The sequence below is a fragment of the Lactuca sativa genome, chromosome 9 (assembly GCF_002870075.4).
Source record: "Lactuca sativa cultivar Salinas chromosome 9, Lsat_Salinas_v11, whole genome shotgun sequence".
NCBI classification, from domain to species: domain Eukaryota; kingdom Viridiplantae; phylum Streptophyta; class Magnoliopsida; order Asterales; family Asteraceae; genus Lactuca; species Lactuca sativa.
The window spans coordinates 55223367-55239654 of NC_056631.2; positions in this window are offsets into that span (position 1 = coordinate 55223367).

A 16288-nucleotide genomic window follows, 5' to 3' on the forward strand; every position below is an offset into this window, starting at 1 on the left:
ACATACTTTTCAACATCAAGCTTCATCGTCGGCCACCAGTAGTAGGGTTTTAGGTCCCTATACATTTTAGTGCTACCCGGATGAATCGAGTACATGGTCTTGTGAGCTTCTTCCATCAGAAGATCTCTAATTCCTTCGGACTTAGGTACCCAAATCCGATCTTGGAACACCTTCAGTCCGTGACTGTTTATACCGAACACTAATGTTTTACCCAAACGTTCCTCCTTTCGGTCATTCCTTTCAGAAGCTTCCTCTTGAGCTTTCTTTATACTTTTCACAATGGTCGAGACAACTTCAATTCTCAACGCTCTTGGCCTTTTCCTTTCAAGATTGACTTTCCGACTGAGAGCATCAGCAACAACATTAGCTTTACCGGGATGGTAAAGTATCACACAATCGTAGTCCTTGAGTAATTCTAGCCAGCGTCGTTGCCTCATATTCAATTCCTCCTGATTAAAGAGATATTGGAGACTCTTATGATCAGTAAAAAGTTTGCACTTCGTGCCATAGAGGTAATGCCTCCATATTTTCAGAGCGAAAACTACCGCTGCCAACTCCAAATCATGAGTCAGGTAATTCTTTTCATGCTCCTTCAGCTGTCGAGACGCATATGCTATCACCTTTTCTCTTTGGGTCAAAACACAACCCAATCCAACCCCAGACGCATCGCTATAAACAGCGAAGTCTTCAACTCCATTGGGTAAAGAAAGTATCGGTGCCTCGCATAGCTTCTTCTTTAACTTCTCGAATGCTTCTTTGTGCTTATCGCTCCAAGCATAAGTGGCTCCTTTGTGGGTCAAAGCTGTTAATGGAGTAGCAATCGAAGAAAAGCCTTGGATAAACCTGCGGTAATATCTGGCTAATCCTAAAAAGCTTCGAATCTCCGTGGGACTTTTCGGTTGTTCCCACTTCATCACAGCTTCGATCTTCGCTGGATCAACCATTATCCCTTCTTGGTTGACCACGTGACCCAAGAATTGGACTTCACGAATCCAAAAATCACATTTGGAGAACTTCGCATACAGCTTCTCGTTCTTCAAAACTTCCAACACTTCTCGCAAGTGTCTGCCATGCTCCTCCTGGCTTTTCGAGTAAATCAGAATGTCGTCTATGAACACTATCACAGATTTATCAAGGAACGGGTTACAAACCCTATTCATCAAATCCATGAACGCTGCTGGAGCATTGGTTAGTCCAAACGACATAACCAAGAACTCGTAGTGTCCATATCTAGTTCTGAATGCAGTCTTCTCGATATCTTGCTCTCTTACTTTTAGCTGATGATATCCTGACCTAAGATCGATCTTCGATAAATAGCTCGAACCTTGCAATTGATCAAATAGGTCATCAATCCTCGGCAACGGATATCTATTCTTTATTGTTTCCTTGTTCAGCTCTCTGTAATCGATGCACATTCTCATACTTCCATCCTTCTTCTTCACAAATAACACCGGAGCTCCCCAGGGCGATGAACTAGGTCTAATGAAACCTTTGTCCAATAACTCCTAAAGTTGCATCATCAGCTCCTTCATCTCCGTCGGTGCTAATCGATAAGGTGCTTTTGCTATTGGCGTGGTTCCTGGTAACAAGTCAATTCTGAACTCTACTTGTCTATCAGGTGGTAATCCAGGAAGATCTTCGGGAAATACTTCCGGATACTCACACACCACTGGAATACTCTGCATCACCTTCTTTTCTTTCTTAGCATCAATCATGAATGCTAAATATGATGTACATCCCTTGGTCAAACACTTTCTGGCTTTCATTAGGGAAATGATTCCAGAATTCACTCGCCGTTTGTCCCCATACACCATAAACGAATCTTTCCCAGGCGGGTTTACTTTAACTATCTTCTTCTTGCACAAAATTTTGGCATCATTGGCGCTAAGCCAATCCATTCCCAAAACGATGTCGAAACCATTTAGTTCGATAGGCAATAATTCCTCGTGAAACTTATTCCCATTAAGGTCGATTAAGATGTTGTTCATACGATGGCTAACAGGTACAAACTTGCCACTAGCTACTTCGATTAATAAAGCATTATCTAGTCTATCAATAGGCAAAGATAGCTTTCTACCAAACTCATGTGAAATAAAGGAGTAGTTGGCTCCAGAATCAAACAAAATTTGAGCAGGTAACTCGTTTACGAGAAAGGTACCAGAAGCAACATCAGCTTCATCTTTCGTGGCCTCAAGTGTCATCTGGAAGGCTCTCGCCTTCGGCTTTGGTGGAATGTTGGGCCTAGCTGCCTCCTTCTTCTTCGGACAGTCCTTCAAAATATGCCCCTCTTCATTACAACCAAAACACATCCTTTTGTTGTTAGAACACTCATTGGAAAAATGTCCAACCTTTCCACACTTGTAGCAGGTCACATCCTCGCTACATTTCCCAAAGTGCTTTTTCTTACACTTATCACACCACTTCGCTTCGCCTCCCTTTCCTCCAAACTTTTTTGAATCAGATTTCGAAAATTTGCCTTTCTTACCGGAACCAGATGTTCCCTCAAACTTTCTTTTCTCACCAACCTCAACCTTGTCGGTGGTTCTCCCTTTAATCATTTTCTCAACAGACTTGGCAGCCCAGATAGCTGCCTCTAGAGTATGTGCCTGACGTACTGGCACCTCGTACTCCCATGGGAGTCCCTTCGCATACCGGTCCACCTTTTTCAGCTCATCTGGAACGATGCGCAAAGCAAACTCCATCTTATCGGTAAAGTTATTGGTGTATTCATCAACTGACATGCTGCCTTTCGTCAATGCCAAAAACTTATTCTCCAACTCCAACAGATTTTGAGCCGAGCAGAACTTGCGCTTGAACTGCACCAAGAACTCTGCCCATGTCAATTGCAGTGGCTCATTAGGGCTTAACGTCTTCCCTATAGTGTTCCACCAACGAACGGATCCACCTCGGAATTGACGCACTGCATAGATAGTCTGCAACTTGCCTCTGCAACCACAAGTCATGAAGGCTAACTCCATTTCGGAGATCCAATCCATAACTCCAATCGGATCCTCCTTTCCATTGAAGGTCGATGGTTTGCAAGTTAGAAATTCCTTGTACTTGCATCCCATTCCATCATTCCTTCCATCATGGTTATCTTGCCTAACTATCGGTGGGTTGGCTTGACCAACAGACCCACTAAAGTTTCCACCTTCCGAGTGCTCTTCATTTAATTCGGGCTCTTCCACACGAATTGACAGTTCTTCACGATTCTGTTGAAGCAACCATCTAGTTTCATCCATCTGACGATCCAACATCGCCTGAATCATCATTTGCACACCAGCCATGGTTATTGGCTCAGGTGCTGCTGCTACGACAGGTATTTGTTCAATCACTGGTGGTTGATTCCTGTTTTCGTCAGCATTTCCAACTCCACTTCTTGTTCTCACCATTTTGATCTACACACCGAATAAGGTGAAATTAGATCCTCATTCACGATAGATATTCAAATCATCCTTATCACTCCGAAACGTTTACATGCTAGTTCTAATACCGTAGACGTACGCTTAGAATCCTACACACATAAGGTTTCTAGATCCAGTCGGCAACAGACCATAGATCCGTACAAATAATATCATATATGGCAACATATAACATTTAGCACATAAAAGCATTTTAGGCAACTTTCCTAAAATAAACTAGTGCTCGTGTCTAAAATATCACAGACACACATCTCAAAATTTCACTTAGCATTTTAAGTTTAAGTCTAGAAATCCCACAAATTCCTAGTTCGCTTAAACTAATGCCCTGATACCAACTGTGACATCCCCAAAATCTCGGCCAGAAAAGACCGATTTTCATTTATGCTTTTAAAATAATTTCAGAGTAAATCCTTTTGATTTGAAAGAGTTGCGGAATTTGTTCCCAAAAACAAAACATGATAAAACAATGTTTACCAAAGCATTTCATAAAAGAAATGTATTTTCATTATATAATCAAAACTCGGGGTGTCATGTTCCGATACAGACCAACATCGCCTGAATCATCATTTGCACACCAGCCATGGTTATTGGCTCAGGTGCTGCTGCTACGACAGGTATTTGTTCAATCACTGGTGGTTGATTCCTGTTTTCGTCAGCATTTCCAACTCCACTTCTTGTTCTCACCATTTTGATCTACACACCGAATAAGGTGAAATTAGATCCTCATTCACGATAGATATTCAAATCATCCTTATCACTCCGAAACGTTTACATGCTAGTTCTAATACCGTAGACGTACGCTTAGAATCCTACACACATAAGGTTTCTAGATCCAGTCGGCAACAGACCATAGATCCGTACAAATAATATCATATATGGCAACATATAACATTTAGCACATAAAAGCATTTTAGGCAACTTTCCTAAAATAAACTAGTGCTCGTGTCTAAAATATCACAGACACACATCTCAAAATTTCACTTAGCATTTTAAGTTTAAGTCTAGAAATCCCACAAATTCCTAGTTCGCTTAAACTAATGCCCTGATACCAACTGTGACATCCCCAAAATCTCGGCCAGAAAAGACCGATTTTCATTTATGCTTTTAAAATAATTTCAGAGTAAATCCTTTTGATTTGAAAGAGTTGCGGAATTTGTTCCCAAAAACAAAACATGATAAAACAATGTTTACCAAAGCATTTCATAAAAGAAATGTATTTTCATTATATAATCAAAACTCGGGGTGTCATGTTCCGATACAGACCAATAAGCATAAACGATAACATTTCAATTCATTCAACAAATATATACATATACAGAGTTGTAAACAAAACAACTTGATGGTTCATCCATCTTATGCCCTTGCGCCACTTCCTGTAATACAAATAAAACTGAGTGGGTCAGGCTTGGGAGCCTGGTGAGCATATAGGGTTTTCAACCCACAATAAATAATCATATTTAATTTTCACCAACCAACAATAACCCAATTACCCATTCCCGTTATTCTCACTTTATGTCCCTAAGACAACTAACATAAGGGACCTAGTCTAAGAATATTTCATCGGGGCGACAACATATGCTTCGGGGGTTCCTCAGCAATATAAGTCAAATAAGGCAACCATGAGGGGGATGGAGTACAGCGAATGAACACCCAAGTTCATTAAAACCTACAGGTGGCGAACCTGCTAATGTTCCACAAGACTGTCTAGAAAAGTATGTGGTCGTCATCTAAACTCCGCTAGATGACTGAATCAAACAACAACGAGGCCTCTCATCTATTTATTACACACCAACTATCTACCCATGTTCTACCCAACATATTAGTAGATAAAATATACATTTTATACATTGTTTAAAAACCTGTATAGCACGCTTTAATCAATACATATTCCACATAACAGATGAAGCACACACACATAACACGTATTTCATAGAAAACAAATCAGATCCATGAGATAGTAGAGAGTGAATATGCATTCACACATATAACACAAAATATACACATAACACGTATTTCGTATAAAATACTTCATATTTATGCGTCAGAAGAAAGTGACCACACACTCACACTTATAAACAACAATATACTTAATACACTCGAACCATACTTGTATTATTATCGTGTTTATGAAAGGTAGTATACACTCAATTGATCAGAAGATGATCGGACAGCACTACGACTTGCAGAAGTAGTAATCCTCAGCAGATCTGGAAGATCTCTACAAAAATCGAACTTCTCGCGGGCAGAGCTTCGGCTCGGGAACCGCGCTTCTCGGGATCTTCGGGATCTCGAGACTTGCTTCGGGGCTTGAGAATAATACCGGGGCTTCGGGGTATTTCTGGCACGCAAATCGATGCAAAACGGGAGAGAGAAGAGAGAAAAGAGCAAAAGAACTCGGCTGCCCTCGCATCCTATTTATAGGAGGCTGGAGCCTCGGAGTACGCGGGGCGTACTGCTCCGAAATCGTCACTGCTTACGTATCCGAAGTGCTCGAGTGCGAGTGTCGACATTCCTCGGTGTACGTGGGGCGTACACGAGTACGCGGGGCGTACTTCGGATGAGTCCGATGACTCCTCTTCGGATATTACTGGGATTTAATAATTAAATTTAAATACAAATTATTTAATAAACTTCGGAAATTCATATCTTCTTCATACGAACTCCGTTTTCGACGTTCTTTATATCCACGCGAAGGTGAGACTACGCTCTACAACTTTCGTTTAGACTCCGTCGACTAATTTTAACTTTATTTTTATTATTTATTTTTAATAGGCCGGGACAGAAAAACTTCGTTATAAATTCATAACTTCTTCGTTTGACGTCCGTTCTCGCCTAACTTTTTATCGCTTCGATACCAACAACGAGACCTTCGATCCTCGTTTAGATTGCTTCGGCTAAAAACCCCTCGATCTCAACTCGAGCATAACATGCTGTATACCGCTAAGCCGAAACTTCGATAAATCATAACTTCCTCATACGAAGTCAGATTTGGGCGTTTTATATATATTCGGAAACCTCGTTTCAACTACTACAACATTATCCAAAGATATCAAGTTTATTTTACACTTAAATTTTGACGCTTATTTTTATTCCTTAATTAATCAGACCACATAATTAAGCAATTAAGCACAAAACACATAATACTCAAATAATACAATCTTATTATTTCAAAACGGGTTACAAAGGTTAACCTAGACTATTACATTGCTAAAAATGGCAAGCCCGGAAACATAGGTGTTACAGGATCCATAAAGTTGGAAACTTGATGAATCATTGAGACAAATTTTGTATTATAAGCTTTGGGTATGAGTTTTGGAGTTGGTTTTAGAATCTAAGTATGTGTCTTGATCTCATTTTCCCTCTTTTGACATAGTGAGTGTTTAAGTCATGCATTGGGCATGAATGAATAAAATGCTACGATTTTTATTATCGTTTGAGGGAGGGAAGACCCTCTGAAAAGTCCCAAGTAGTGTCTTATAGGAATAAGAGCTTAATGCTCAAAGGTGGCTAAGACAACGCTCGTGACGTAAGAATGAGACTGCCACGTCATGATAATGCATGCCATATGAACTCAAACTGAGGGTTTGGTAGATTTTTCATAAAAGATTTTTTTTTATAAAAGGAGATTTTTTTTAAATAAAAGAAAGAGGTGTGGTGCATACAATTGATCGATTTCAAGTATGTTTTCCCAAAATACCCATGCATGTTTTGTGTTATGCTTTGAATTGTAAACCTGTGAATTGCATGCTAGATTAGGGATAAGGATCTGCTCAGGATTGCATGATAGAATGCTAGGAGAGATGCCTTTATGTGCCTACTATATGAGCTTGTAGACTTACATGTTAGTACTGATCAGTCAGTTATAAGATGGCCTGTTAATGTAGCATCCCATAAATTCGACAAGTTTAAACTTTTTCAAAACAACCCTTTTACTTATAGAAGTGTTACAAAACCATTGTTTTCAAAACATTATTTAAAATCAGAGTCTCCCAAGATCGAATCAGTCGAAAAACCAAGAATGTGTATGGTCACGCCTTTGCCTTGCCACAGTTATCTGAGGTATCTGAAACCATAAACAAAAAACTGTAAGCATGAAGCATAATGAGTTTCCCCAAAGTACCACCACATAAACATAATAACAAACAACATGCAAACAGAGACTTTAGCCTGACTAGAACGCTGCTCCGGCCTATAAAATATCCGGGACGCTTAAAGAGCCTTCAACATGACTGGAACACCTCACCGGGCCTTTTGCCTATCTAGAACGTTCTATGGGCCTTCAGCCGGACTGATACGCCCCTCGGGCCTACATTCTATCTGTGACGCCCTGGGTCTGTTGGCCTTCAGTCCCAGACGGTCTGCCTCAACCCAATAACCAACACATATCCACACATACCATAACATAACAACATATCTATAAAAAAATTACCAAGTTTGTTGATTGGCAGCACAAAGCAGTATAGTCTCTACCTAACCACACTATATCGACATATGCAACAAATAAACATATAACCAGTTAACAGGCAATCAGACATATCTTACAGATCACTAGACATAGCATCATCCTATATACCAGAATATGAATCTAGCAGATCACTACAACATACCAACATGTGATAAACTAGGATAACAATCCAATGGGTCGGCCTTGTTGCCTTCGACCCAAAAGTACAGTGAGGACAAATCACCTCTCGTTCCGATCCATAGCTGATGAGGTCCTGACTCCGAATCTCAGCTCCAACCGACACATATCTATCCAAGCGACAAATCAAAACCAAAATCCCAAAATACCCAAAATAACCTTGAGTTCAAAATTGGTCAAACTTGGTGAAAGTTTATAAGTCAACTGATTCAACCCAACCGAGTCAATTCGACCGAGTCAACCCAGGGTGCGTATTTGGGGCGTACTCTGGAGGTAGGCTGGGCATACACACAGTCTTGTAGTTGACTACCATCGGGGTGGTTGACCTCGTACGCAGGCGGTACTCCTAGTACGTGGGGCATACTCCGAGTACATGGGGTGTACCCTCGCAAGACCTAAACTTCCATTAAGAGCTTAATGGCTTAAGCTCTTACGTCCAAACTTCAGATCCATGGCTAAAATATTCTTAGGATTCATAAAGTCTCCAACTCTATGACCTAACATGTCCAATAAGTGCTTAATACAAGCTCTTGTTCCATTAAGACCTTCTAAATAATGCATGAAGCAAGCTAACAATTTGGAACCCATTTTTATGACATAAGACCCTTCCTAGGGTCTGAATGGACAAATCAAAGGTCAAGAACATGCCATATTCAAGATCTAGAATTTTGGGACCAAAAAGCTCCATAAAGAAATCCAAAACTAAATCTATATGCTAGAGGAGTAAAGTTGCAAGCTTTTTACCTTATAATGGTTGCAAATGATGTAGAAATCCCAGATCCAAGTGTTCCACTCCTTCAAGATGAGCTTAGCTTCCTTCTTTCTTCTTCTAAGGCACTAAAAACACAATAACAACCTTGAAAAAACTCCTCAAGTTGAAACTTGGGTGGCACAAACGTATGGTAGGGATGGAGGCAGATAAGGTGGATGAAATAAGGCCATAAGGGTGCTTAAGTACGAGTCACACCCTAAAAATTAGGGTTTCCTTATCTAGAAAGTACGCCCAACGTACACTGATGTACACCCGCGCCCTAGTACGCTAGCGTACACCATATACGTATGGCTTACCCCAAGGCCAAAATTACATAAAATCCATTAAGGCTCATTTGCACACTTTCTTGAACTTAGGGACCAAAATGCAATACTTCTCAATTTAAGGATCAACAATGGAAGTACTTCAAAACCAGATGTTACAGTTAAGTTATGCCTTGATTCCGATTACTCGATGCTCAAATGCTGCTTGCTTTGTACTTTTAGGAGTTCCTATCAACATTATATAACTAGTAAGTGAATACGCTAAGGTACATATTATTAAGAAAAGATAATTTTAGAAGGTTACGTTTTAACTCAATTGCACAACTCTTGTTTGAGTCCAACCGTTGTAGTATGAGGCCTTTCATTTGAAGAATTATCTGGTGTCGGTGGTATGAAATTGTATTCGTAATCAAGTTAAAGAGTGTTAGGGGAGTTCCTTCTATAGCTGATGGCAGAGAGTGGTATGGTGGTAGCCCTAGGAAAACCTACGAGGTGATTCGGAGCCAAGAGCCTTGTATAGTTTAGGATTTTTTGGATTAATAAGGGAGTAACTTGGAGGATTTGGGGAAATCCTTGAGTAAAGTACAAATAGATGTGAAAGGTAGCAAGGGCCCGTACTACTAGAAGCATAGGATTCGTACTAGAGCCAAGGAAAGTCATGATGATACCATGGATCTTGTAGAATGTGGGGTTCTTCGAGTATACATATATTTTGATCGTTTAAATGGTTTATTTTCAGTATGATGGTCACTTAAGGACATTCTGGTAGTGGTTCTGGTGCCGGTGATGGTTCGGGTTTGGGCTCTGGGGCCGTGATATTGGATGAGCAGATGAGAGAGTTCATTTCATTAGAGATTACCCACAGTATCCTTGAGCAGACTCCTATGATCTTCGGTATGGTCAAGGAGGGTGTCATGGAGATTCTTGATGAGCACTTGGGTTCTTTTTGTACTGAGATGGTAGCGATGATGGGAGCTCGCAATTTGACTTTCTGTGAGTTCTGGGAACGTAAGGCTTCGAAGTTCTTCAAGAAGAAGGACCCGATTACGAGTAGACCATTGCTTAGTGGATGTCAATATTGTCTTCCGCACTAGCTATTATCCCAAAGGGGAAAAGTTTAGAATTTCATCATGTCTTCTAAATGACAGAGCTCGAGACTGGTGGGAGTAGGTTGGTCACACCTTAGGAGGCGAGGCAGTTGTGTCGATGAATAGGGAGGATTTCGTGATTAGGTTTCGGGCTGAGTTTGCACCTATGATTGAGGTCCATCAATTAACGAGGGAGTTTTAGGACCTTCTCCACACTACTGAGATAGTGGTGGAGATCACCACTATGTTTCGTGAAAGGGTATTGCTAGTTCCGCAGTATGTGGTTGGCGAGGAGATGAGGAAGGCAAGATATCATGATATGTTGAGGAGTGATATCAGACATTTTGTGTGCATATCCAGTTACAAGATGCTAAATGATATGGTGGGGAGAGATAAAGAGAGGGAGATTGACCTAGAGATGGAGAAGAAGAGGAAGCAGGATTAGGCTCAGTGTTCAGATGGTTCGGCAAAGAGGCTGAAGGCATTTGATTCGAGATCGAGGGCCCAGAAGGGCTGAGGCTGTTGCGGCAAGTCGCGTGAGGGAGCTTGTAGGGTGAGTGGTTCTGGCTGCTTCAAGTGCGACATGATGGTTCACATAAGCAAGGATTGCACTGCCACCATTACCACTCCTATATCTGGTTTGATTTGCTTCTATTACAATTAGTTGGTCCATAGGAAGGCCACCTGCCTGAGTCTAGTAGCAGGAGCACCAGTTGCGGCACCCGCTCCAGCAACCTTGAGGATTACAGATGGTCGTCAAGGCAAGGCGTAGGTACCTATTTTTCGGAGAAGGGCATTTCAGCTAACGGCCGAGGAGGCTCGTGCGACACCAGATGTGGTGATGCGGGCCACCCGATCCTTTGTATCTCTTGCGCTTAGCAAGAGGTTTGATGATGCTCCAAGGGAGTTGCATTATCCAATAGAGGTTGAGATCGCTAACGAGCGTCCTGTACTGGTATCACCTGTTCATCTGAGATGTATATTGGAGTTGTTTAGTGAGCGGCACCCAATTGATTAGGTTCCTATTCCTCTGCGTGAGAGCAAGGTCATTGTAGGGATGGATTGGTTGAGCTCCAATGGGGCAATGACTGATTACGAGCATCAGTTTGTACGTATTTGTACTCCAAGTGGGGGAGAGCTAGTGATTCAGGGAGATGGTTTTTAACATGGGCAGACCCTCTGTTCAATAGCTAAGGCCAGGCGCTATCTTTAGGAGGGTTGTTTTGGATTTGTTGCTTACGTGACGGATACCCAGGAAAAGGGTAGGTAGATGTGGACTATATATCGGTTGTTTGGGAATACCCGGATATGTTACCTGAGGATTTGACTAGTGTGCCCCCAGAGAGGCAGGTCAAGTTTCAGATTGATTTAGTGGATGCGGCGATCCTAGTAGCCAAATCACCTTATCGGTTAGCACCAACAGAGATGCAGAAGTTGTCTACACAGTTGTAGGAGCTGTTAGACAAATGGTTTATTCGGACGAGTAGTTCCCCATGGGGAGCATCGATCTTGTTTGTGAAGAAGAAGGATGGGTCGCATCGGATATGTATCGACTACCCGAAGTTGAATAAGCTAATAGTGAAGAACAGTTACATGCTCCCGAGGATCGATGATTTATTTGATTAGTTTCAGGAAGCATCTTGGTTTTCCAAGATTAATCTGCATTTGGGTTATCACCAGATGAGGTTCATAGAGGAGGATACATAGAAGACGGCCTTCCAGACTCGCTATGGTCATTACAAGTTCGTGGTGATGCACTTCGAGCTCACCAATGCTCCAGCCGCATTCATGGACCTCATGAATCGCGTATTCAGGCCTATGCTCATTACAAGTTCATGGTGATGCACTTCGGGCTCACCAATGCTCCAGCCACATTCATGGACCTCATGAATCGTGTATGCAGGCCTATGTTGGATCAGTTTATGATTGTGTTTATTAATGACATCCTGGTCTATTCCAAGACTAAGGAGCAACATGACGAGCATCTGAAAGAGGTATTAGAGACTCTGAAGAGGGAGAGGTTGTATGTGAAGTTCTCCAATTGTAAGTTCTAGTTGCTCGAGGTGCAGTTTCTGGGGCACCTTGTCAACCAGAACGGTATTCTTGTCAACCCGACCATGATTAAGGTGGTGAAGAGGTGGGAGGTTCTGATGTCTCCATCTGATATTAGAAGTTTCCTTAGATTAGCTGGCTACTGCCACAAGTTCATTCGATATTTCTCCAAGATAGTGGTTCCTTTGACCACATTGACGAAAAAGTCAGTCGCTTTTCGTTAGGGGGAAAAACAGCAGTCAACGTTTGAGAATCCTAGGCAAAAATTATGTGAGGCACCGATTCTGATCCTGCTAGAGTGTGTTGAGGACGTTGTGGTATATTTTGATGTGTCTATCATGGGTTTGGGTGCGGTACTGATGCAACGAATTCATGTGATCACTTACGCTTCGAGGCAGCTAAAGCCTCATGAGGCGAACTATCCAACGCACGATTTGGAGTTGGGGCTGTATTGTTCTCCCACTAGATTTGGCAACATTACCTCTACAGGGTTCGTTGTACTATTTACATGGACCACAAGAGTCTGGCGTATATGATGGATTAGCTGAATCTGAACATGAGGCAGCGTAGATGGTTGGATGTGGTGAAGGATTACGATTGTGAGATCCTTTGTCACCCGGGGAAGGCCAACATGGTAGCCAATGCTCTCAGCCATAAGGTGGTTGTTTCCCCAATCATATTTTTATTTGAGGATGATAGTGATTACCCCACTATTAGAGCAGATTCGAGAAGCTCGGATTGAGGCTATAGAGAAAGAGCATCGGAAGAGTGAGTACGTAGTGTGGTCGGGTGGTGTAACGACCCAAAAATTTCAACCAATTTAAAACATTTTATTTCATTCAAAAACCATTACTTTCATACATCTTGTTTTCAAAATAGTTTAAACATCAGAGTATTTTCCCAAAACCATATCACATAAGCATAAAACATTAGGAGTGGTACGATCACGCCTTCACCTTGCCACAATCTCCTGATGCACCTGAAACAATAAGCCACAACTGTAAACCCGAAAGCTTAGTGAGTTCCCCCAAAGTACCCATACACACATAAACACACACATACAGCAAAGAACAACATACTTTGGGTCCAATCAATCTTCCGGTTGGAATAACCTCGACCCTCAACCATTGGGTTGGAATGCCTACATAACTCGAGCCCAATCATCCTACCAGGATGGAATACTCTCGGCCCACAACCATCGGGTTGGAATGCCCAAACACCTATACGTACAACAATATCTACTATGGGTCCAATCATCCCTTACGATGGAATACCCCAGGCCCTTCAACCATCGGGTTGGAATGCCAACATACTAAGAGTCCAATCATCCTACCGGGATGGAATACTCCTGGCCCACAATCATCAGGTTGGAATTCCCCACTTCCTATACATACAACAATAGCTACTACTACTACTACTATTACTATGGGTCCAATCATCCCTCGGGATGGAATACCCCAGGCCCCTCAACCATCGGGTTGGAATGCCAACATACTATGAGTCTAATCATCATACCTGGATGGAATACTCCTGGCCCATAACCATCGGGTTGGAATGCCAATCTACACTAGCAAACATGCACACATTACTGGTAACCACATAACGCTCTAAAGAACCAACACACTAGGGCCCTATCATCCTACTGGGATGGAATACCCTCTACTACTGCTCAACATACATAACCCGCATGTATCCTCCTACCAGCGTGCATAAGGCAAGACCAACTTTCGGACTCTAAATAATCACTACCCAACTACCAGGGCGCTGATCCAACAAAGCTAGCCGTCATACAACTATCCATTTCTCTAGGATACTAAGCTAACAAAGCATATACTCATGACACTATCCTGTCTATGAGGATACTAGCTAGCATATCATCACATAGCATAGCAGGGTCTAACAACAATTTAAAAGGGCCAGCCTTGGTGCCTTAGACCCTTGAGTACAGTGAGGAAAACTCACCTTGCAACTGCCGGAATCCTGCAACTCTCTGACTGCTAACTCGACGGGAATCCAAACTATCATACGAAAACCATCACATAAGAAATCATCACAACTTTCTAGACCAAGGGCCCACAACACTCATTAAGTCCATCATCCTCTTATTGGGCCAAGACCCAAAGTCAAATTCTCATACAAAGCCCAATATTGGCCCAATTTACTAAATTAGGCTCACCCCACCAAATGGGCCTAGATCCAAGGTCCACAATAATTATTGGGTCTAAATTACTCTATCCAAAATGTTCAGTCATGGCCCAAAGCCCCACTAGCCCAATAATAGCCCACTCACTTAAGGCCCAAAATCAAAACCCAACAGAGGGCGTACGTTGGGCATACCCCTCTTGGTACGTTGGGCGTACAACGATGCTCGCGGACTGGGATCGGGACACAGACCCACTATGCTGGGCGTACATCCGCTTACACGGGGCGTACACACGCTGACCTAAAACTCCTCTTAAGTCCTTAATGGCTTAAGCTCTTAAGCCCAAACTTCAGATCCATCGACCAATCATGACTAGGACTCATAAAGTCTCAAACTTTATTACTTGGGACATCCATAAAGCTCTTAACTCAAGGTCTTAACCCACTAAGACCTTCCTACTTCTTACATGGGACAACCAAAGCCATTGGGACCCCATTTTTCTTACTCAAGACCTCTCCAATGGTCTGAAAGGACAACTCATCTTCACCAAAACACATCATGCATCAAGATGGGGGCTTTTAGGACAAGAATGGTGTCAAAACTTCACCATACTTAGATCTACACAAAATAGATGTCAAGCAAGAAGCTTTATACCTTTAGGAGCTCTTGAACTACCAAAAGACTTCAGATCTACACGTTGGCCTTCTTCCTCTACTCACTAGGTGCAACACCTTCTTCTCAAAACACTCCAAATTCACTTCAAAAGCTCACACAATCAAGAAGTTGGCTATGCTTTGGGGAAAACGGCTCTAAACAGTGGAGGCTAGGGTTTGGGAGGGTTATGAGCTCTTAAGGTTGTTTCAATAGCCTCCACACCCAAAATATTAGGGTTTTTGTATGATAGACATACGCTAGGTGTAATTCCAGTACGCTGGGCATATGTCGAGGGACCCCACATTTCATTTACTCCCTTACGCTGGGCGTACCCAACCAATTACACGCATGTACTCCATGCATACCTAGGACCCCTCTTGCCAAATATTTCCTTTATGGACCATTATTGACACTATCTTCAAAATGTCATAACTCCTTTATTCTAAGTCCGTTTCCGACGGACTTTATATCCACGAAAAGGTAGCGATAAGCCCTACGCTTCTAACAACACACCCCGACCCGAAACCTTCCCGAATAAAACCCATTATCCATAAAAGACCGAAACTCCCTTACTCTTGATCTCGGGGAACTATAAATAACTACTCTTAGAACGGGGTGTTACAGGTGGCTTCTTTTAATTATGATAGCAATGGACTATTGAATCTTCATCAGAGGGTGTGGGTTCTCTATTGGGGTGGGGTGCGTCAGGTTCTAATTGAGGAGACACACAAGTCAAGATTCTTTATTTATCCCAAAGCGAAACAAATTTATAGAGATGTTTGGCCTAATTATTGGTGGCCATGTATGAGGCGAGATGTGGCTTCGTATGTGCAGAGGTGCTTGACTTGCAGAAAAAGGAAGGTCGAGCATCAGCGACCCCATGGCAAGATGGAGCCATTGGAGGTCCCCATTTGGAAATGGGAGGAGATTATGATCGATTTTATCACTAAATTGCCTAGGACAACATCTAGAGTGGATTCGGTATGGGTCATCGTGGATCGATTGACCAAGAGCACACATTTTATTCCTATCCATGAGTGTAATACGACAGAGAAGCTAGCCGATATCTACATCTGAGAGGTTGTGGCACAACATGGGGTGCTGGTTTTTGTGGTCTCCGATACGTATGTTCAGTTTACTTCCAAGTTCTGGAAGAGGTTCGATGAGGAGTTGGGTACTCGTTTGCATTTCAGTCTGACCTTCCACCCCGTAGACTGATGGTCAGAGTGAGAGGAATATCTAGACATTGGAG